Below are 24,497 nucleotides of genomic sequence, written 5' to 3'. Positions count from 1 at the left end.
CTCTTTAAGGGACATTGCACCAGTTACCCTATTGCATGGATACAATGCACATACCAGTGCAGAGAGGGTTGAATCTTGGACACTTGGGCAAGAGATGCAGGATGTGCTGGAAGTATGCATGTGTGGGTAGACTTTGCTTTACCATTCTAGCCTAAAGATCCCAAATACTCTATTGCAGAATGTGTCTTGTTTCGAAAAGACTGTCCTCTATCCCTGCAAACATCTGCTAGTTGTATAGCTCCACACCAGGTAAATCTCCAACAGGGATTCAAGCTCTGTTGAATCTGCCGAAGGAGCCACAATGAGAAACAGAGATGCCAGGGACCCAATTTTGGAGTATCAGTCTTCCCGTTGTAAAAAGTGGATTCCAGGGCCTAACACTATGAAGGGGATGCTCCTAAAGAGACTATATAAAGGTCAGAGGCATAGCATACCCTGTGGAGCTGAGACAGTCCCTATTAAAAACAAAAAGCTTTTACCATATCATTTGGCTCCCTCATCAAAGAGGCCAAGGATTTGAGGAGTAAATTCAGCTTTCATGCCCTCGAAATGACATCTGCAGGACTAAGCTGTGATACATTGATGGGGCAGGCTGGTGCAGGGAAGTTTGGACTTTCCCTACCAATGCTGAAAACAAAAGACTTAAGGCCCACTCCGAAGCATATGGAAGTCAATGGAAAGACTAAGCAAACTTTTTGGCCTCTCAGGGCTGCATCAGGTTTCAGAAATTGTATGGAGGGCCGGTTAGGGGAGGCTGTGCTTCCCCAATCAACCGGGCATGGCCTGGCCCCTGCCCCCTATTTATACTCCCACCGTCGCTTCTTGCCCCCTGATGGCCTCCTTGGGACCCGTGCCCCATCCACTCCCACCCTCTTCCTGTCCCCTGACCACCCTGGAACCCCCACTCCTGACTTCCACCTGCCACCCCATCCAACCCCTCCTCTCATTCCTGACTGCCCCCTAGAGACCTCTGCCCCATCCAACCACCCCATCTCCCTGTCCCCTGACTGCCCTTGAAACCTTTGCCCCTGACTGCCTCCCCACTGCTCCATCCAATCCCCCCTCCTTCCTGACTGCCCCCCAGACCCCCACCCCATTCAACCCCTCTGTTGCCTGCCCTCTGACCGCCCTGCCCCTTATCCACACCCCTGCCCCCTGACCACCACCCTGAACTCCCCTGCCCTCTACCCAACCCCCCAGCTCCCTGCTCCCTTACCATGCTGCCTGGAGCACCGGTGGCTGGCGGCCACCTGGCTGGAGACAGCCACGCGTTGCACAGCACAGAGCACCAAGTCAGGCCCCGGCTGTAGATAAAGCCCAACATCTTCAATAATGATTATACTTTAAGATATCTCATTCTGTTAGTGTCTTGACCATGAGAGCCATAATGGGACCAAATCCAGATTCCGTTCGGAAACATCTGATTAAAGCAAGCAGGATTTTGCTCAATATGATTAATTATGTTACAGGACAAATGTTTTTGTGAGGTTTTTACCGGTCTTTTCAGGGATGCTTTTTAAAATAATAATTAAAAAAAAGAAGGACTATGCTAGCATCTCAATTTGATCACCTAATTTATGAGAAGAAAAGACAGGAATTTGATTGGTCTATTTTATTACTATGTGTGGAACTCAAGAGACATAACTAGGGATGAAACAGCTGGAATTCTGCTATTTCTTTGAATGTGCGACATTCAATTTTCTCTGTAATCTTTAATTTAAATATTGTAATTTCTTAAGTCGTTGGAAGAGAAAAAGAACAGGATATTGTTCATTGTGAAGTTGTCAATGCTTTTGTTTTCACAATTCTTACTTTTCTTATTACAGCGATTACATTCTGAATATGTAATATTCCCTCTCTTTATGTGCGTTGAAGGAATTATTTAGACAGCATAACAAATTTTGAGAAGGACAAAATTTTTCACGGATTTTTTTTCCGGTTATGAACTTTTAAATGTTCACTGCATTTGTTTAACGTAATAACAAAGCTTCTTGAATATTATTTTCCTGCAGAGAGTTGATTTCCGAAGGTAGTTTGTTGCCTTTACATTTATTATATTTATTTGGTAATTGAAAGGTTGCGCTTTTTGTTGTAATTTTCATGTACGAATGTTTAATCCATTTTTCCATGAAAATGGTCTTATGGTGATTGTGGCAAAAGGTAGGGAAAAAAAAGAATGGATAAGTTTAATGGATAAGTTTTTTACAGGATGGGAAGCAATTTCTCAGTAAATAATTAAAAACAGTACAGTTGCAGACAATTGTAACTAAAGGACAGGTTGGCTCAATTAACAGCCAATTAATGAACAATTAAGATAATCAACAGACATTGAGCCATATGCTCCCATGCTACCATGACAGTTGAGTAATACAAATTGGTGTGACATACAGAGAAAAACTGATGTCATCCAAACACAAGGCAAAATTGCCTAGTCAAGAGACATCTCAACCTGGAACTGATCCTATGTAAATTGTTAGTGGAAAAAATCAGCAGAGAGCACAAAAGGAGATGTGGTACATGGCAAAGTAGAGGGAATCAGAAACAAGATGGGGGATACATGCAAATATAGTAGAACTTCCACAGGAAACAGCAAGTATCAGTACTTTGCAAGAACTAATGATTATCGACCTATGAACTTTTCTTGAGAGGTCTATATGTAATGCTGATGTGAATACATGGGCTGCTTTGTGGGACAGTTCTGTTGTTAAGACACTGAACTGGGACTCAGAAGGTGTGGGTTCAATTCCTAGCTCTACCAAAGACTTCCTGTGTCACCGTGGGCAATTTCTCTGGTCTCTCTATGCCTCAACCCTCCATCTGTAAAAGGAGATAATAATATTTGTCTGTCTTGTCAGTTTAGACTGTAAAATACTTGAACAAGGGTTGTCTCTTATTATGTGCTTGTGCCAATGATTAGCATAATGGGGTCACATCCCTGACTGAGCTGGGCATTACTAGATCTATACATGCAGGGAGCATAGTCAGAGGGCATCATGCTTTGGCCATGCCACCTCCATATTCTTCCCTGCCTCCTATACCAGGGCTAGATTGTACAGGAGACAGGGATCGTAGGTAGGAGTGGCACAAGGGATTATGGGGTTGTGTGGGCACCATCTAACAGTAGGGTGACCAGATGTCCTGATTTTATAGGGACCGTCCTGATTTTTGGGTCTTTTTCTTATATAGTCTCCTATTACCCCCCCTCACCCCATCCCGATTTTTCACATTTACTGTCTGGTCATCCTGTCTAAGAGCTTCCCTGTATTCGGGTGAATTCTCATCTGGCTGGATTGACTTCAGTAGAAACTGTTGGATGGTCAAATCTTTTGATAATCAGGTAAGAGCTAGAATATGGATATAGGAACCTCATTTTAGGCAGAGGTTTTTGAAAATCTTGGCTAATAATAATAATTGAAGGGCTTTATTTAGCAGTGTTTCACAAATGAAGTACAAGATAAACATGGAACACAATTGTCTGCTTGTCTGCCTTTTGGTACAGTTTCTAGGTAGAGTTCAAAGTATTGCTTTTGGTTTATAAAGCCTTTATGGTTTAGTTCCAGAATACCTAAGGGATTCAGTTTTTTCCATGCTTTACCTTGAGAACAGTGAGCAGCTGGGACAGTGAAGTTAACTGTCTCCCTGGTTTATACATCATATGCCTGGAAGAGGCTATTTTCAGAGGAATTCACTTCCACCCCATGGTCAGACATAACCTGAGTTTGATAAATATCATGGCATGCTCCAAGATTTGTGTTTACTATGGCTTTTTCAGAGGCGTTGAAAATTATTTATTTGAATCTAATTCCTTTCTTGCTTGCTTGGTTTGGTGGTGTTTATTTGGAGGAATTTCCTATTGACACTTTTGTTGACAAGAGCCCTCATCTTGTAAGCCTTATTTCATGTGTTCCCATGACTTCCATGGGACAAATAGTATGAGTAAAGATTGTTTGCATGATGTAATATAATACCAGTTCCGAGCGTGGTATTGCCTCTTGTGGCTAGTCCTATTACGACTACTGCTGCTAGCTGTGGAGATCTCTGTGAGCTCAAATGGCTGAAGCCTGTATTTTTGAAGATGAAAGCCAAGTGCTCTCATCTTGGTTCCTGAATGGTGTGTAAGATTTATTTGCAGTGTGAAGCACATGAATCGGTTACAGAGGATACTCTGAAAAGATGTGTCCATAGTATAATTTATATCAGTTCAAATGGTGTTTTTTTAATTTCAGTGTATTATAGCATAAAGGCATAAACATTCCTTTAATATTTGTAAAAGAAAATGTTAATGTAGCATTTTCTATGGCTACATAGAATCTTGCAAAAAAAAGTCACCTGAAAACTCATTGGTATGTCTAATTTTTTTAAAAGTGCATAGTCACTTAATAATGTTATTTTCCTCAGTTTTCATTTATGTGTTGCAGCTATGCTCATTTTAGAACACAGTGAGTGACTCATTTTTCCACATGAGTGAGCTCTTGGAGTTACTTATTAATCACCTGGAATCTTGCCCAACTCCTAAAATGAATGCAGCCCTGACAGTTCACTGTAACAGCTTTTAGCATTCTGCTTATAGGAAGGAAAACTATAAACTCGTACAAAGGAAGAGGATGCTGACAGGGTGCCCTCTGTTATAGTTCTGAAAAAATGATGACTTCAAGAAACCCATTTTGGAAAAAGATTTCAAAGGAACAGAGTAGGCACTCAAAATGGTCACTCACTCTTTGCTTTTTAGTAAAGCTGCATAATTTTTCATTCTGTTCTGTACCTTTTATTTTAGTTGTTAGACTGAGGCAGTCTTTCTAAATAAGTAGTGACAACCAGGGAACAATGACAAAGGAATTAAAAAAAGAAAGATTCAAGTGAATGTGCTGCCCCAAAAGAACAGTTTTCTTTTGAGGGGTCCTGACAGTGAAGTTCACATTACTTTCAAATAGAACTAAAGGAGCTGGCTTCATGTTGTGGTGGAAATGAAGGGGAAAATGAGCCATCATTAATGAGAATTTTCACTTCTGGGATGATGCACGATGGCTCTTTCAAAATTATAGTTTCCCAAATTTTCCCCATCTTTTCATGAACTTCCTTAGAAGATACATATTTATTGTTTTTCCAAAAGGCAGAATAATTAAATAATGTATGCATAACATACCTTTCATCCAGAAGAATCGCAAAACACTTTGAAGTGATATAGAGGCAAATTCTACTCCCTCAATTATTTGTATTGTGGTACCATACAGGAACTGAATCATGTACCTGGACCTTATTGTGTTAGGAATTGTATGAGAAAAACAAAAGACAGTCTCTGTCCAAAACAGCTTGCAATCTAAGATTACAATATAAATTCAAAACACCATGTTTTGCAGTACAGGGTTTAAACCCACGGCAGATACAAGCACAGACTGTGGGTAAACTAAGGGAGTGTGTCAGGGGAGCAGAAGATTCATGCACAACATATGTAACCCTTCTGCCCCCTGAGGTGGCAGCAACAAGGACCGGGTTCAGTATCCAGGTGTTCTGTTTCAGTAACACAATGCATAATCGACTCGAGCCCCCACCCAGTGACCTCGGACAATTACATACCATACCCTCCTGGGCACCTCTAGGAGGCAATACTTCCCCTCTCGCAAGCACGGAGTCTGAGGGTACGTCTACACTGCACGATTATTTCGAAGTAGTTTAAACCGATATTACAAAACCGATGTTATAAAATCGGTTTTGCGCGTTCACAATGCGATCACAAAATCGATTGCTTGTGTCCATGGTCCAAGGCTACCATCGATTTCAGGATGCGGTGACTGTGGGTAGCTGTTCCTCACACTACCCAATAGTTCCCACTTCCGGGTTGAGAGCACAGTGCCTGATGGGGCAGAAAACATTGCCCGGGTGGTGCCTGGGTACAGCCTCCCTCCCTTTGTGAGGGCAGCAGACAACCCTTTGGCGCCTTTTCGCGGAGTGCATTGACAAACGCCATAGCACAGCAATCATGGACCCGAGATCACAAACGGTATCCTGACCGTTGTCAACACCTCGCGTACTCTCGTGCTGACTATACTGAGCAATGAACGCAAAGGCAGGAGGAAGAGGAGTAGGTAGCTATTGCTGAGCGCGAGGACAGCGCGATGACGAGATGGAGCAGAATTCCATAACCGCTGCCCCAGCGTTTTGGAGCTACTGCTATTAAGGGGGCATCTACTACCCATTTGAACGCCCGAATTTGGGCACGGGAAACAAGCACAGACTGGTGGACCGCATTGTTTTGACGGCGTGGACGATTCGCAGTGGCTGCGAAACTTTCGCATGCGAAGGACACTTCCTTAGAACTTGTGACATGCTTTCCCTGCCCTGAAACGCCGTAATACAAAATGAGAGCAGCCCCTGACAGTGGAGAAGCGAGTGGCAATAGCCCCTGGAAGCTGCAACCCAGACAGCTACCGGTCAGTCGGAAAATCAATTTGGAGTGGGCAAATCTACTGTGGGGGCTGCAGTGAGCAAGTAGCCAAAGCAATCATTAAGCTGCTGCTACGAAAGGTTTGTGACTCGGAAACGGCAGTGATAGTGGATGGTTTTGCTGCAATGGGTTTTCCGAACTGTGGTGGGCCATAATGGGAACCCATATCCCTATCTGGCCCAAACACCAGGGCACCCAGTACGTGAACCGAAAGGGAATTTTCAATGGTGCTGCAAGCACTGTGGACCACAAGGGACGTTCACTCATCATCCATGTGGGATGGCCAGGAAGGGTTCATGACGCTCGGCTCTTCAGGAGCACTAGTCTGTTTAAACGGCTGCAGCAAGGGAATTACTTCCCAGACCAAAATAACCGTTGGGAATGTTCAAATGCCTATAGTTATCCTGGGAACCCAGCCTACCCTTGAGCCATGGCTCAAATGCATAAACACTGGCAGCCTGGACAGTGGTCAGAGCTGTTCAACTACAGGCTGAGCAAGCTCGATGGTTGTAGAATGTGCATTTGGCCGTTTAAAGGTCGCTGGCAATCATTACTTACTCGCTCAGTACCTCAGCCAAACCAATGTCCCGCTTGCTATTGCTGCTTGCTGTGTGCTCCACAGTCCTTTGTGAGACTAAGGGGGAACATTATGGCTGGGTGGGAGGCTGAGGCAAATCACCTGGCCGCTGAGTACTGAGCAGCCAGAGACCAGGTCGATTAGAAGAGCACAGCAGAAGCGGTGCGCATCAGAGAAAGCCCTTGAAACAAGTTCAGCACGGCCCAGGGTACGGTGTGACTGTTGCTCCCTTGATGAATCCTCCGCACTTGATGGACTTATTCAGTGTAACAACCCACCCTCCCCTTTCAATTACAGGTTGGCGAAGGAAATAAATTCTGTATCGTTTAAAAATCATTTATTATTCATTAAAAGTATTATGCATCTGTTAAAAAATCATGAGTTTTTCTTACTAGATTCCCTGTAACGCAACCCACCCTCCCCCTTTCGATGTATTCTGTAACAAAGGAACTATAAAAAAAGCAGAGAATTAGGAAGGGTTGTCCCTGACTGCTGTGCTTTGGAAGGAGGGCGAAGGGAAAGGCTACTAAGCACATTTTGCGTAATTACAAGCCTTTTCCTTGAACTCTGCAGGGTGTGAGGAGTAGGCGGTGCAGAAAGCCTTCCACCACGCTTTTACACGTCTGGGTGAGGGAGATATGGAACGTGGGCTTGCAGGAGGTTATAACAGGGGCTGCAGTGGCACTCTTGCTACTGTGCTGCTCTTCTGAAGCTCCACCATGCGTTGGAGGATTTCAGTTTGCTTCTCTCCAACGCTGGTCTTCTGCCTAGCCCTCTCAGATCGTTCACTGGCATCTTTCCTGTACTTTGCTACCACACCTCCAATCATTTGTTTATCCCTCATTGCGTGTTACTTCAATAATTCTGTGAACATTTCATCTCGCGTCTTCTCTTCCCTCGCCGTATCACAGCACACCTCGTGATGGCATAGGGACTCTGAGAATGTGCAAGCTGCATGGGGAGAGGCAAACCAGGGTATAAGTATGTGGAAAGATACCTTTTTACAGAGCAATGATAGGCTCTTTCACATAGAACATATCCACCTTACAGAGCACATGTGATCTCTATACAGGTCGCATTTGTAGCGTTAAATATTCAGTGTCTGTGTGACTGGTGTCACACACACAGACGCAGGTACGGCCAAAGGACGTCCACCGCGGCGAATGGTAAGTGAGCTTTAAAATTTTGACTTCTCCGCGTTCTCACAGTGATCTATATGATGCCTGCTCCTGTAAGAGGAGCCTGCAAAGCCCAAACCCCCTCTCTTTCCACATCATCCAACAGCGCACGGCTTCCTATCATATACGATCACTGCTAGGATCACCTACATCACCCCCCGAATCGCGTTGCTGTAGCAGGGAAGAATCCTGCTTGCCAGACGCTGAAACTCTGCGCTATCCCCTCCCATCCCCTCTCTGGCCAGTAGCAAAATCACCAATGTCTGCCCCTTGATCATTCCTGATGTTACAAGGTAACAATGGATGAATCTCTCTCCTGAAATAGCACCGCAGGAGGCAGATCGTTTGTTTATGCAATGCCTTCAGTGCAATGCCTTCAATGCTGCAGTACCAAATGTCCTTGCAAAATGCAAGGCGTTGAAAATTACTACTATGGGGGAACGGAGAAGGCTGTTTGGCAGAGAAAGTTTCATATAGCATAAGGTTTTTTGAGTTCCTCACGATCGATTCATGGACATTAATTTGGAGGATTTTCACTCCACTCCAGACATTAATGAAATTTTTCCGTTGTAACAGTAATGGCTGCAACTGCAGCAAAAGCCCTGGTTCAATGCGATCTAAAAAACTCGTCTGTTTTTAATCCATGTTGGGTACAGAATGAAGGGACACTTACCGGAGGTCGCTTCCATGGCTTCACTGTCTGGGCTTCTCGCTTGGGAGCGCAGGGACTGTGATTTTGGGTCTCAAAAAAATCCTGGCTGTTGGGGTTACGGACTGCTGTGTGCTATCACCACGGTCATCTTCATCCTCAAATTCGTCTCCATCTCCCCCTGGCTACATCCTCAGAACACTTGATATTTCAATCCCAAAGTCTGAATCCATGGACAGGGTGGGCACTGGTAGCGCTGAACCCCAAAATGCAATGTAGTTCAGCTAGAAGCGGCATGTTTCGGCTCAAAGCCTGACCTTCCGTTTGCTTCTCTGGCAACTGTCTAAGTTCCTTCAGTTTCACTCGGCACTGAAGGGATCCTGCTGTGCCCTTTACAGCCATAGACTTTGAAATTCTTTCAAAAACTTTTCATTTCGTCTTTTTGGAACGCAGTTGTGAGCACTGAGTCCTCACCCCAGATAGCGATCAGATCCAGAAGCTCCTGTGTGGTCCAAGCTGGCGCTCTTCTTCGAATATCAGAGACTGCATTGTGACGATGCAAATGAGCTCTGTTGTGGTCAACCTGTGTGGTGGCTGACCCTCACGGTGGACAATCAGGAAATGGAATTCAAAAGTTCGCGGGATTCAGGCTTTTTCCTGTTTACCTGGCCAGTGCATCACAGTTAGTGTCCGTGCTATCATGAGTGCCCTGTGACAATGGTTCTGAAACCCAAATTGGGAGTGGCTCACTTGGGGCAGAGTCAATCGCTCCCTTCGGTTTCTAAAAATAAGTATGTCCTGCTGGACTGTCATAGCCAGAACTGCCTGCCTCCAATGCCCCCCCCCGTTTATGTCACAAATAAGTCTATGTTTCTTATTCTTGTATTCCTCACGACTGCAGTAGAGAAATGGGGTGGGCCCTACCACAGTAGCTGCAGGGACTGGAAGAAAATGACAATGAGTGTAGTTCTTGCAGGAAACCCCCTGTTAATACAGCCATGAGTAGCTCGCTCTTCTAATACAACTTGACTCTCCTTCAGAGGAGTAGCCGTGTTAGTCTGGATCTGTAAAAGCAGCACAGAGAATCCGTGGCACTTATAGACTAACGACTATCGTTAGTCTGTAAGGTCCACAGGATTCTCTCTGCTTTGACCCTTCTTAGTAAGGACTGACCTTTTTTGACAGCATAAGGGAGGGATTGATTCAGTAGCCAGTGAGTCAATCCCAAGTTGTTTTGCGTTGCGCCCCCGGCTGATTTAGCCAGGGGCACTCATGATAGCAGTGGTCCAGTTCAGAGAAGAAGAGACTAACTGTCATGTCATTGCCAGTTTTTCTGGCAGTAGACGGTACAGAACAAACTGGTAACCATCTCTACTATCATTGCAAAAGCAATTGAATGCTGGTGTGTAGCGCTCGAGTGTCACCGCATGCTCCACGGCATCTAATACACAAATGTGACGGGAAAAACAAAAAAGCCGACGGTCCTCTAGTGCTGCCGTGCTATTGTTTCTGCAAGGGCAATCCAGAGAAAAATGTGCGAAGGACTGTCTGCTGAGTTTTCCCGGAGCAAGGAATGACTGATGACGTTTACCGCAAACCCCCTGAAACCTTAACATTGCATCAGGGCACGGGGATCATGCAGGACAGAAGGGGGGCGGTGGTGCAGAGGACCCGCATCCCACAGTCCTCAGCAGTCTCTTAAAAACTATTTGCATTCTGGCTTAGCGCCCAGTGTCTGTAGCTTACAACACGTGTCTTTATGGTTCACGGAAACAGCTATTCAGTTTCCTTCCTCTACCCAGCAACGAGAAATGAAGTAAAATAAAGCAATCCTTGAGTACTTACAATGTCACCTCTTTTTACTGAATGCACTGACAGAGGCGAATCTGCAGCACTGAGAGCATTAGACTTTGCACAGGCAAGTAGTATCATAACCAATGAAGTTGAATCTGAGGTGTGATTATTGCTACTTGAAAATCCGCTCCTCTCCCCCTTCCTGGTGGTAGATGGTACAGTACTACTGTAGACAGCAGAAACTGTTACCATCTCCCCTCTTTTTGTTACACTCACCAGTAAATGGGACAGAACGGATAATAACCCTGTGTAAATTTTTGAAAGGAAAATGGGGATTAACTCACTTGGGACTGAGTCAATCCTGCCTTTTACGGTTAATAAAAATAGAGTCAGTCCAGACAAGAATAGGATACAGTGTATTAAAATCAGTGTAGCACAGGGCAGCTGCTCCGCGTCAGTATTCACAGAGGGAGCCGCTGCAAGTAACGCACCATTGCTTCCCACCTACCTGGGCTACCACAGCAGTGCCCCCCACCCATTGTTGGCATGATATTATGAAGAATGCATGAATAAGAATCACAGAGTAGTTACTGAGATCAAATGAGGGGGAGGGAGCCACCATGGGCTATGACAGTCCATGCAGTTCAGAATCTTTTCTTTACGCAAGAGAGGAAGGGGTCTGATGAAGCTCAGCCCCCAGGTGATAAGATGAAGACAGTTACCAGGCGTTCTGTACCATCCACTGTCAGAAAAAGGGAGTCATTCCCATTTTCACCCCGGAGCCCCCGGCCACACTCAGCCAGGAGCACTCACTGGGCGGCCGTCTACCCCTGGGGAGGGGCAGAGGAGCGGATACTGCTCTTCACCGCAGCAGCATCGCGTCTGCCAGCAGCATTCAGTACACAGAGGGTGACATTTACAGTACTCAAGGAATTATTTATTTCACTTTTTTTACCGTGCTGGAGGGGGAAAAAACTGACGAGCTGTTCCGTGAACCACGCAAGACACCGTGTATTACGCTGCAGACAGACATTGGGCGCGCAGCCAAAAATGCAAATAGTTTTTCAGAGACCGCTGTGGAGACTGGTAGCTGTAGTCCTCATTACCCCTCCCTCCCTCCATGACCATCCGTTTGAGTGTCTGGCTTCCCGTTACTGTTGTCACGCACCGCTGTGTATCCTGTAGTTTATTTTTCAAAGGCTTTGGCATTTCCTGTTTTTAACGGAGCTCTGATAAAAGAGATTTGTCTCACCATACAGCGATGACATCTGCTATGTCTTCACGTGTGCGACTCCGGATCCCCCTTCCTTGGTGGCTAGAATGGTACAATAACAAGTCGTAAAACAAAACTCTTACCATCTGCCAAAAAATGTTTACGCTCACCAAAAGAAGACAGACAGGATAATAACCGTGTCAGTCATTCAAAATTTTTTGAAAAAATGGGGGAAATAAGCTCACGTTGGGACTGAATCAATCCTGCCCTAAAAACAGTTAATAGAGAACAAAAACAATGTCAGAAAAAAAAAAGAGACAAAATAGGATACAGTGTAATAGAAAAGGGTATTAAGCGAACAGCCTGCTCTGTGTCAGAAACACAGAGGGAGACAATTTGCATAGATACGCACCATTGAAAATTCCACTACTGGCGGCTACACAGCTGCCCCCCCCCCCATTGTTGGCAATGATGTTATGAAGAATGGCCATGAATAGACTCACAGAGTAGTACTTGAGATCAAATGAAGGTGTGAATGAGCACTACATGGCTATACAGTCTCCATGCAGTTCAGATCTTTTTCTTTATTCAGAGAGGAAGGGCGTCTGCTGAAAACTCGCCCCAGAGTTGATAAGATGAAGGACATATTACCAGGCTCTGTTACCAATCCCTAATCAGAAAAAGGGTCATTTCCCATTTTTCACCCCGAGAGCTCCCCGCCACACTCAGCAAAGAGCACTCACTAGAGAGCAGCCATCTACCCCTGCAGAGGGGAAAGAGCGTTGACAAATGCTCTTCGCAGCAGCATCGGCGTCTGCCAGCACGCATATAACGAGTACACAAGAAAGGAAATGACATTTACAAAAGTACTCAAGGAATTATTTATCACTTTTTTTTACCGTGCTGGAGGGGGGGCAAACACCCTGATGAAGCTAAATCCCGTGAACCACGCAAAGACACCGTATGTATCGCTGCAGACAGTTGAAAAAAAGCCAAAAAATGCAAATAGTTTTCAGAGACAGCTGTGGAGACTGAATTAGCTCGCTAGTCCTCTATTAACCCCTCCCTCCCTCCATGACATCCGTTTGAGTGTGTCTGGTTTCCCGTTACGGGTTGTCACGCACCGCTGTGTATCCTGTAGTTTATTTTTTCAAATGCTTTGCCTTTCCTGAAACCTTTAACAAGAGCTCTGATCAAACATTTTGTTTCTCCCAGTACAGGCCGATCAGAACTAGATCTCCCGTAAGGTTCAACGAGGAGAAACTAGATGAAAAATTTTGAACTGCATCGCCACCCGTTGGTGATCAATGAGCTCGACACGTGAAAGCAGGAAAATAGTCACTGTAAGCTCTCGGGGAAATCCCTGTTTACCGGTACTACATAATGAGGGGGAAGGAGCCGAGCGGAGAAGTGAACAAGAACTGTCAAAAGTTAGAAAAAAAGCTCCTTTCAACAAGCATAAATAAATATATTCTAAAGACGTAAAAGAGAGAATACAGGCCAGCAAATTACAGTATTCCAAAGGGTTGATACCTGCAAAAAAAAGCGGGCCCGTTTTGCCACAATATGATCAGGTAAAATTAACCTCAAATTGGGTTTATCCTAAAAATTACTGTGCATTCCCCCATTTGTAGTCATGCATGGTCTGTCAGACATACAGGCAGCTAATAGGTGGTGGGGCAACTGCTAATTGAGTAGCCCAGGTAGGTGGGAAGCAACAGTTGCGTTACAATTGCAGCGAGGGGCTCCCTCTCATGTGAAAGACTGATAGCATGCGGAGCAGCTGCGCTGTGCTACCACTGATTTTAATACACTGTATCCTGGTCCTATTCTTGTTCTGGACTGACTCTATTTTTTATTAACCGTAAAGGGCAGGATTGGACTCACGGGTCCCAGTCGCTGAGTAATCCCCCATGTGTTTCCCGTTTCAAAAATTTACACAGTGGTTATTATCATTCTGTCCCATTTACTGCTCAGCCTGTGAGTGTACAAAAGAAAAAGTTGAGAATTAAACAGTTTCTGCTTGTAACAACAATAGTACTGTTACCATCTACCACCAGAAGGGGGAGAGGAGCAGATTTTCAAGAAAAGTTCCTAGCAATAATCACATCCTCAGATCCCACTTCATTGGTTATGATACTGTACTTGCCTGTGCAAAGTCTAATGCTCCAGTGTGCAGATTCGCCTCTGTCAGTAGCATTCAGTAAAAAGAGGTGACATTGTAAGTACTCAAGGATTGCTTTATTTTACTTCATTTCTCGTGCTGGGTAGAGGAAGGAAACTGAATAGCTGTTCCGTGAACCATAAAAGACACGTGTGTAAGCTACAGACACTGGGCGCTAAGCCAGAATGCAAATAGTTTTAAGAGACTGCTGAGGACTGTGGGATAGCGGGTCCTCGCACCACCGTTCTGTCCTGCATGATCCCCGGCCCTGATGCAAGTTAAGGTCAGGGGGTTCGGTAAACGTCATCAGTCATTCCTTGCTCCGGGAAAACTCAGCAGACAGTCCTTCGCACATTTTTCTCCTGGATTGCCCTTGCAGAAACAATAGCACGGCAGCACTAGAGGACCGTCGGCTTTTTTGTTTTTCCCGTCACCATTTGTGTATAGATGCCGTGGAGCATGCGGTGACACTCGAGCGCTACACACCAGCATTCAATTGCTTTTGCAATGATAGTAGAGATGGTTACCAGTTTGTTCTGTACCGTCTACTGCCAGAAAAACTGGCAATGACATGACAGTTATCTCTTCTTCTCTGAACTGGTCCACTGCTATCATGAGTGCCCCTGGCTAAATCAGCCGGGGGCGCAACGCAAAACAACTTGGGATTGACTCACTGGCTACTGAATCAATCCCTCCCTTATGCTGTCAAAAATAGAGTCAGTCCTTACAAGAAGGTCAAAGCAGCAGAGAATCCTGTGGACCTTACAAGACTAACAGATGTCTGTTAGTCTATAAGTGCCACGGGATTCTCGTGCTGCTTTTACAGATCCAGACTAACACGGCTACTCCTCTGAAGGAGAGTCAAGTGTATTAGAAGAGCGCAGCTACTCCATGGCTGTATTAACAGGGGTTCTCCTGCAAGAACTACACTCATTGTTCATTTTCTCTCCAGTCCTCTGCAGCTACTGTGGTAGGGCCCACCCCATTTCTCTCACTGCAGTCGTGAGGAATACAAGAATAAGAAACATAGACTTATTTGTGACATAAACGGGGGGGGGCATTGGAGGCAGGCAGTCTCTGGCTATGACAGTCCAGCAGGACATACTATTTTTAGAAACCGAAGGGAGCGATTGACTCTGCCCCAAGTGAGCCACTCCCAATTTGGTTTCAGAACCATTGTCACATGGGGCACTCATGATAGCATCGGACACTAAACTGTGATGCACTGGCCAGGTAACAGGAAAAAGCCTGAATCCCCGCGAACTTTTGAATTCCATTTCCTGATTGTCCACCGTGAGGGTCAGCACACACACAGGTGACACAAGAGCTCATTTGCACTCGTCACAATGCAGTCTTCTGATATTCGAAGAAGAGCGCCAGCTTGGACCACACAGGAGCTTCTGGATCTGATCGCTATCTGGGGTGAGGACTCAGTGCTCACCAACTGCGTTCCAAAAGACGAAATGAAAAAGTTTTTGAAAGAATTTCAAAGTCTATGGCTGATAAAGGGCACAGCAGGATCCCTTCAGTGCCGAGTGAAACTGAAGGAACTTAGACAGTTTGCCAGAGAAGCAAACGGAAGGTCAGGCTTTAGCCGAAACATGCCGCTTCTAGCTGAACTACATTGCATTTTGGGGTTCAGCGCTACCAGTGCCCACCCTGTCCATGGATTCAGACTTTGGATTGAAATATCAAGTGTTCTGAGGATGTAGCCGAGGGGGAGATGGGAGACGAATTTGAGGATGAAGATGACCGTGGTGATAGCACACAGCAGTCCGTAACCCCAACAGCCAGGATCTTTTTGAGACCCAAAATCACAGTCCCTGCGCTCCCAAGCGAGAAGCCCAGACAGTGAAGCCATGGAAGCGACCTCCGGTAAGTGTCCCTTCATTCTGTACCAAACATGGATTAAAAACAGACGTGTTTTTTAGATCGCATTGAACCAGGGCTTTTGCTGCAGTTGCAGCCATTACTGTTACAAGGAAAAATTTCATTACATGTCTGGGATGGAGTGAAAATCCTCCAAATTAATGTCCATGAATCGATCGTGAGGAACTCAAAAAACCTTATGCTATATGAGAACATTTCTGTGCCAAACAGCCTTCTCCGTTCCCATTAGTAGTAACTTTTCAACGCCTTGCATTTTGCAAACATTTGTACTGCAGCATTGAAGGCATTGCACTGAAGGCATTGCATAAACAAACGATCTGCCTCCTGCGGTGCTATTTCAGGAGAGAGATATCATCCATTGTTACCTTGTAACATCAGGAATGACAAGGGGCAGACATGGTGATTTTGCTACTGGCCAGAGAGGGGATGGGAGGGGATAGCGACGAGTTTTCAGCGTCTGGCAGCAGGATTCTTCCCTGCTACCAGCAACGCGATGTCGGGGGGTGATGTAGGGTGATCCTAGCAGTGATCGTATATGATAGGAAGCCGTGCGCTGTTGGATGGATGTGGAAAGAGGGGGTTTGGGCTTTGCAGGCTCCTCTTACAGGAGCAGGCATCATATAGATCACTGTGATGAACGGCGGAGAAGTCAAAATTTTAAAGCTCACTACCATCGCCGCGTGGACGTACGCTTTGGCCGTACCTGCGTCTGTGTGTGATGTCCACACCAGTCACACAGACACTGAATATTTAACGCTACAAATGCGACCTTGTATAGAGATACATGTGCTCTGTAAGGTGGATATGTTCTATGTGAAAGAGCTATCATTGCTCTGTAAAAAGTATCTTTCCACATACTTATACCCTGGTTTGCCTTCCCCATGCAGCTGCACATTTCTCAGAGTCCCTATGCCATCACGAGGTGTGCTGTGATACGGCGGAGGAAGAGAAGACGCGAGATGAAATGTTCACAAATTATTGAAGTAACACGCAATGAGAGGATAAACAGAATGATTGGAAGGATGTGGTAGCAAAGTACAGGAAAGATGCCAGTGAACGATCTTGAGAGGGCTAGGCAGAAGACAGCGTTGGAGAGAAGCAAACTGAAATCCTCCAACGCATGGTGGAGCTTCAGAAGAGCAGCACAGTAGCAAGAGTGCCACTGCAGCCCCTGTTATAACCTCCTGCAAGCCCACGTCCCATATCTCCCTCACCCAGACGTGTAAGAAGCGTGGTGAGGCTTTCTGCACCGCCTACTCCTCACACCCTGCAGAGTTCAAGGAAAAGGCTGTAAATTACGCAAAATGTGCTTAGTAGCTTTCCCTTCGCCCTCCTTCCAAAGCACAGCAGTCAGGGACACCCTTCCTAATTCTCTGCTTTTTTATAGTTCCTTTGTATAACAGAATACATCGAAAGGGGGAGGGTGGGTTGCTTACAGGGAATCTAGTAAGGAAAAACTCATGATTTTTTAACAGATGCATAATACTTTTAATGAATAATAAATGATTTTTAAACGATACAGAATTTATTTCCTTCGCCAACCTGTAATTGAAAAGGGGAGGGTGGGTTGTTACACTGAATAAGTCCATCAAGTGCGGAGGATTCATCAAGGGAGCAAACAGTCACACCGTACCCTGGGCCGTGCTGAAACTTGTTTCAAGGCTTTCTCTGATGCGCACCGCTTCTGCTGTGCTCTTCTAATCGACCTGGTCTCTGGCTGCTCAGTACTCAGCGGCCAGGTGATTTGCCTCAGCCTCCCACCAGCCATAATGTCTCCCCTTAGTCTCACAAAGACTGTGGAGCACACAGCAAGCAGCAATAGCAAGCGGGACATTGGTTTGGCTGAGGTACTGAGCGAGTAAGTAATGATTGCCAGCGACCTTTAAACGGCCAAATGCACATTCTACAACCATCGACTTGCTCAGCCTGTAGTTGAACAGCTCTGACCACTGTCCAGGCTGCCAGTGTTTATGCTATTTGAGCCATGGCTCAAGGGTAGGCTGGGTCCCAGGATAACTATAGGCATTTGAACATTCCCAACGGTTATTTTTGGTCTGGGAAGTAATTCCCTTGCTGCAGCCGTTTAAACAGACTAGTGCTCCTGAAGAGCCGAGCGTCATGAACCCTTCCTGGCCATCCCACATGGATGATGAGTGAAACGTCCCTTGTGTCCACATGCTTGCAGCACCATTGAAAAGTACCCTTTCGGTTCACGTACTGGGTGCCCTGGTGTTCTGGGCCAAGATAGGGATATGGGTTCCCATTATGGCCCACCACAGTTCGGAAAACCCATTGCAGCAAAGACCATTCCACTATCACTGCCAGTTTCCAGTCACAAACCTTTCGTAGCAGCAGCTTAATGATTGCTTTGGCTAGCTTGCTTCACTGCAGCCCCCACAGTAGATTTGCCCACTCCAAATTGATTTCCGAACTGACCGGTAGCTGTCTGGCGTTGCAGCTTCCAGGGGCTAATTGGGCCACTCGCTTCTCCACTGTCAGGGGCTGCTCTCATTTTGTTATTCACTGGCGTTTTCAGGCAGGGAAAGATGTCACAAGTTCTAAGGAAGTGTCCTTACGCATGCGAAAGTTTCGAGGCCACTTGCGAATCGTCCCACGCCGTCAAAACAATGCGGTCCCACCAGTCTGTGCTTGTTTCCCGTGCCCAATTCGGGCGTTCAATGGGTAGTAGATCCCCCTTAATAGCAGTAGCTCCAAAACGCTGGGGCAGCGGTTATGCGAATTCTGCTCCATCTCGTCATCGCGCTGTCCTCGCCGCTCAGCAATAGCTACCTCCTCCTCTTCCTCCTGCCTTTGCGTTCATTGCTCAGTATTAGTCAGCACGAGAGTCGCGAGGTGTTGACAACGGTCAGGATACCGTTTGTGATCTCGGGTCCATGATTGCTGTGCTATGGCGTTTGTCAATGCACTCCGCGGAAAAGGCGCCAAAGGGTTGTCTGCTGCCCTCACAAAGGGAGGGAGGCTGTACCCAGGCACCACCCGGGGGCAATGTTTTCTGCCCCATCAGGCACTGTGCTCTCAACCCGGAAGTGGGAACTATTGGGTAGTCTGAGGAACAGCTACCCACAGTCACCGCAGTCAGGGCCCAGCAGCCGGAGTGAGCAGACATCCCTCAGGGAGCTTGAGTCTGGGAACTTCCTGCTACCCAGGGAAGCCACCCAGACTGGCCTGAGCTCTCCTGTGCCTGCTACCTGGTGGAACTGCTGGAGCTTCCCTGCGCCCGCTACCCAGAGGAGCCGCTGGAGCCTCCCCGCGCCTGCTACCCAGAGGAGCTGCCAGAGCTACCCTGGGCTGACTTTCCAGAGGAGTTGCTGGACCTACCACCCAGCCACGGCTGTGAAGAACCCATGCTCCTGGACCCTGCAGAGGCTGACATCAGGACCCAGGTAGGCCCCGAGGGGGAGCTCGGAAGTAGCCTGGGGGCAGCTGACCTCAGTCTGGCTGCAGCCATACCGGAACCTATGTCAGTGTGTTGTGGCCAGGATCCCCACAGACTAAGCAGCGGATTCTCAGCCGCTGCTAGGGTCCTGGGCAGTGGAGTGGGAGGGCCTGCGTCCCCCCTCCCACCCAACTCCTGGGTGGCAGACTCTCCCTCTCCGTGGCCTGAGGAGGCCAAAGCCTATCATTCCTGTCGCAGCGTTTGCTGCCCCACCCTGACGTAGGCGAGGGCCTTAACAGTTACTGTTGCTCAGTCCTGCCCTGACTCAGTGTTCATTGCCCCCCCCCCGACTTAGGGCCAGGCTCATAGCGATTAGCACAGCTCAGCCCTGCCGAAGGACCTGAGCCCTTGCCCCACCAGGCAGGCGATCACTACGAGGACTACCGGCTATCTGTCCAGACTCACAGGTGTGTAGTGAGCCGATGTGGCTCCCCTCCTCCCCCTGGAGAGGGTCGAGCACCAGCTGCACTCATGTACAGTATTAAAGAACATTTTCCTCAGTACACTGCTTATTCATTTGAGCTTTATGCTTTTTCTGATGATTGGGTGCTAACTATTAAAAACCATAGTTATATATCAATTCTCAGTGACTTCAATGGGTGTACATGGAAGAAAAGATTTAATCCTAAATGGATTAATGGCAGTATTCAAGAGTTTAATATTAAATAAGATGAAACTGATAGAACTGTAAGATAGAAAATTGCTAACATATGATAATTCAACTAAGATTGAAAGAAGCATCATCAGATGGAGAAAGACAAGCTATTCATTGATAGTACTGGCAAGAAACCATATTTTGCTTAATAAGCTCATTCACCCTACATGGATATATGTCTGCATTGGGCCTGAGTGAACTATGTTTTAAATTGAATCTGAATATTAGCATGAGCAATAGGACCAAAGCATGTAAGCATACAGAATAAGATCATGAGAAAGAGAGACTTTCTTTCCAGGAAACAAAAACCAAAAAAGTCCCTGATTTCCTGAAATAAAACTAGCATACTCCTTACATTTAGGGAAAAATAAACTAAAACAAGTCCTTTACTTCAGGGAGTAAACGTGGACTGCATTTTCCACTAGGGTATGATAAGTAAATTTGGCCCACAGGATTAGCTAGGTCCAAAATAACTCAGAGATAAACAAATAAAAAACAAAGTTCTTTTCTAGCCTAAGGTTTTATAAACTAAGTCCTCTACCAGCAAGGGCAGAAAATAGAACTCTCAGATGGAAGCCGCTTCTTCTCTGACTGGTAACTCAGGCAATTTCTCCAGAGTGGAGCTTTTCCTGCTGCAAGTTTTTAACCCCCTATCATATGTGGAATGGGGTATTTGCCATTGACACTATTAGCTTGTTGCTATTGTTGGAGAGAACAACCAAATCTTGAAAAGATCATGTGTAAATTGTGGAAGTCCAGTCCATAAAAACTGTTGTTTCTCAAGATACTTTCAATATAAATGTTAGCAATCAAAATGAAGGGAAACATTTGCCTTAAGTTTTCAAGTAATTTAAAATTGAATTTCTTTAAATCATTTCCTGCTCATCGTGCATAGACCATTATTGGTGATTACATAATAGACCGTAGCAGTACCTTTAGAAATACAAAGGACAAGAAACAGATGAATAGCTACTGTAGATTTTCAGACATAAAATAAGGAGATTTAGATACATTTTACTTTCTCATGTTTAGCCTTCATAAATGTCTATAAATATTTTTCCTTTCTTAAAAAAAAATTGAAGTATGAAATAGTGTGGACCCTCATGCCACACCAAAAAGAGTACAATATACATCACTACAGAAGTGTGCACTCTTTTGCCAGTAATTGCTCCACATCCAGATGCAGGTAATTCATGACAGAGGTGTGAATAATCTGGGAATTGATATGCATAAGTCTCATTGCTGGGTCAGGAAATGTACACGTGCAAAGATGTGGACCACACTATCTAGTCACTAAGGTCTGCCCTCTGCAACTCTTGCTGTGGAGAGCATGCCGTGTAGACTTTCTGCCAATGGTAGAAGGTGCCAGAATCACCCTGCATTCCTTCCTGCTGCAGTTTCATCAGAGTGGGCCTTTGTGTGCATGGCATCCACAATTTGGCTTCATGTCAGGGAAACAAATATATAGTCTTATTGTGAACCCCCTTATTCACCCTGATGGGCAGATACTGAAGTCAAAGAGACTATTGGTAAGAATAACTGCTCACTAATGTGAATAAAGGGTTTAGCACCTTGCCCTTTGTAATAAAGAGATTTTATCAAGTTCTGTCAGCCAGCACAAGAATTGCCATTCTGGCCTCCCTGTCCTGATTTTCTGACAATTGTGCTCCTGCCTCCTCCATCTTATTCTCCCTGCCTCACAGGTTCTGTCTTCAGTCTGTAAGCATTTGCCACTTGCCCAAGAGGAAGCTAAATATTTTCTGTGTGCATGCTCCAGAACTGAGTGGGAAGCAGGGACCCAGTGAGAAATGAGGGAAAAAGAGTGGGAGACCCCTCAGCTTCAAGGTCTTGGCCCCAAAAATCATGTGTGATCTGCCCATCAGAGACCACTAGCTTCCCTTAACAGGATCCACCTGTGGATTTTTTTCTTAATGTAATGTCTTTGTGAGCTTACATCACAAAGAGGAAAGGTTTGGGGAGAACTGGAGCTGGGGGGAGCAAAGAGCGCAGAGGCATCCAGAAAATGGAGAGGACTATGGAAGACTGGAGTAGTGGCATGTTGAAGTCTAGGGTTTCTGTCATAAGAGGGATGTAGGAACGTATACCTGTGATAGGTGCTATGGAAATCCCTAAGAGCTAGATTGTGTCACCCTTACTTTCACTGAATAGCATTTTACTACATTTATTCAATAGGACTGTGCTAAAATTAAGTCATTATTCAACATGAGAATGCCTGGCAGACTTTAGCCTATTCATAGATGTACAGTAGGAAGTGGGGGGGGGGGTAGCATTGGTATTGGAGTGATGGGAGGCAGAATGCAAGGAGTGGTGTGTTGAGGATTGAAGGCCAGATTCTAACATCCTTGGGATTGCTCATAGAGTAAGGTATTATTCAACCAGAGTTTGGATGGCAGAATCCGGGTCTAAATTATTAGAACAGTAGCTTAAAGGAATGGGGTATGATAAAGTAGGCCTCTTATGGAGAATCTTTCTACAATTTAAACAGTATGTGATATTTAAAATGGAAACAATGAACTGTTTTAAGATTTGACCTTCTGCTGGTCATCCTGTGTATATGTCTAATCCAAGATTTAAGCCCCTCAGTCAGTAACAGGAATGAGTCTGGAAGCTTGCCTGGCTTGGCTGCGTATAACCATTTCCACTCTCTTGGCCTGCTTTACCTGGTTGGCCAAGTCTTCCCCCAGTAGCATGGGGATGGAATAATTGTCATAGACAGCAAAAGTCCACATTCCTGACCAGCCTTTGTACTGGACAGGCAGTTCAGCTGTAGGCAAGTCTACAGCTTGTGACATGAAGGGGTAAATGGTCACTTTGGCCTTTGGGTTGATGAGTTTGGGATCCACGAAGGATTGGTGGATAGCTGACACTTGTGCCCCCGTGTCTCTCCACGCTCGGTAACCTTTTTTCCCCCACTCTCAATTTTCCTTCACTCCCTGGGGATTTGAGAAGCATCTGGGCCGTGGGATCTTTGGTGTGATGGTGGTGTAATGACTTGCACTTGGTTGGGGTTCTTTGGGCAGTTGACCTTTATATGTCCCAGTTCATTACACTTAAAGCAGCTTCCAGCTGACTGGTCAGTGCGGTCAAGGTGAGTTACTGGAGACTGGTGAGAGTGGAAGAATAGGGTGTCTGTGGCTTTCCTTGGTTTGTAGGTGGGGTTTTGGTTGCCTCGGTTGTAGGGTTATTGCTTGGTGTGCCCTGGGGTCATTCATTCCTTGACAGTAGGTTTTTGCTTTCTGCCACTTCCATCCATTGGCTCCAATCTCCCCCGCCTCGGTGAGATTTTGGTTTTCCATCTTGTATGTACCGTGTTTATGTCTCAGGAACCCATCAAGACTGCTCCATTTGTATGAGGAGGTGCAGTTCGTCCAGGGATTAACATTGGTTCCTGATATCCAGGACTCATAATTCTTTCCAACGTAGTAGGCGTGTCTGGGAAATGAACACATCTAGTTTCCTCTTTGGATTCTGAAATGCCGACGGCATGATTTGGGGTTATCCTTTCTGATCTGGCCTTGGTTTTGAAACAGTTTATAATCGTTCATTCTGTCCTTTGGCATTTCAGCCGCCACCTCTGCTAAGGTCCACTGAGTCTGTGACCTCAGCTCTACCATGTACTGGTCTTCAGAGATGCTGTACTCAATGCAGGCTCTTTCAAAATTTTCTAAGAAGGCCTCAGTGTCATCACCTGCTTGTAGGTGGGAAATTTCTTGTGCTGTGGAATCATTATTGGCGAAGGGTTGTTAGGATTGGCTGGGTTCTGTCGTTCTTAGCCTGTTCTACTTCCAGTTCATGCTTTCTCTGTTTTCCCTGTCTTCACTTTCTTTTTCTGTTTTCCTTTCTATGGTGGTGTTACTCCCTCATCGTTGGAGGGCTCTGCATCTTGTCTGCTTGTTCTCCTTTGTGGGCTGCCTGTTTGGCTGCTTCTTGTTTTTTGTAGCCTTTCCATCTCTTGTTTGTGAGTTGCCTGTCTCTGGCCATTTGTGTCCTTAGTAGTTCTATCTGTTTTCATTGCTTCCAGCTGTACTGGCTTCTGGTTTTCGTGACATCCTGGTTCCTGCTGTCTTGTTTTTAACGGTGCCCCGCTGCTCAGTGCCTGGAATGCTACCAGCACTGGTGTTTACTGCCTGACAAAGGCTGGTACTCTTGTTGTCTCCTGGGGTCTGCCTAGAACAGTGCCTTTTGTTTAAACTCTTCCTAGCTAACTTCATTTGCATAATTAAACCAAAGAAATTCACTTTATTTGCATGTGTGTTGTGCTGGGTACTTTCTCACAGCTCGAATTCTTACTTGTTTAATCTAATAACTTTTATTTTTTCCACCTTTAATGGTTCCTTGCTTAAAATGCAAGCCATAACTGAGCAAACCTTAATGGTTCCTCATGCTTAAATGCAAGGCAACTGAGCAGGAAACAAAACAGGAAAAAACATTTCTCTCTGCTCCTTTAAACCAAAACC

The 24,497-nt window shown here is 45.7% G+C and overlaps 1 pseudogene; it reads left to right on the top strand.

The window, feature by feature from the left end:
- Window positions 1-10,752: 10,752 nt before the first annotated feature.
- On the top strand, window positions 10,753-10,885 carry LOC142046644 (U4 spliceosomal RNA; annotated as a pseudogene).
- The last annotated feature ends 13,612 nt before the right edge of the window (window positions 10,886-24,497 follow it).

Source organism: Chelonoidis abingdonii, chromosome 3 (assembly GCF_003597395.2).
Source record: "Chelonoidis abingdonii isolate Lonesome George chromosome 3, CheloAbing_2.0, whole genome shotgun sequence".
Classification (NCBI taxonomy): Eukaryota; Metazoa; Chordata; order Testudines; family Testudinidae; genus Chelonoidis; species Chelonoidis abingdonii.
Note: the sequence above shows the minus strand (reverse complement) of the source record. Positions and strands in the feature narration are given on the sequence as shown.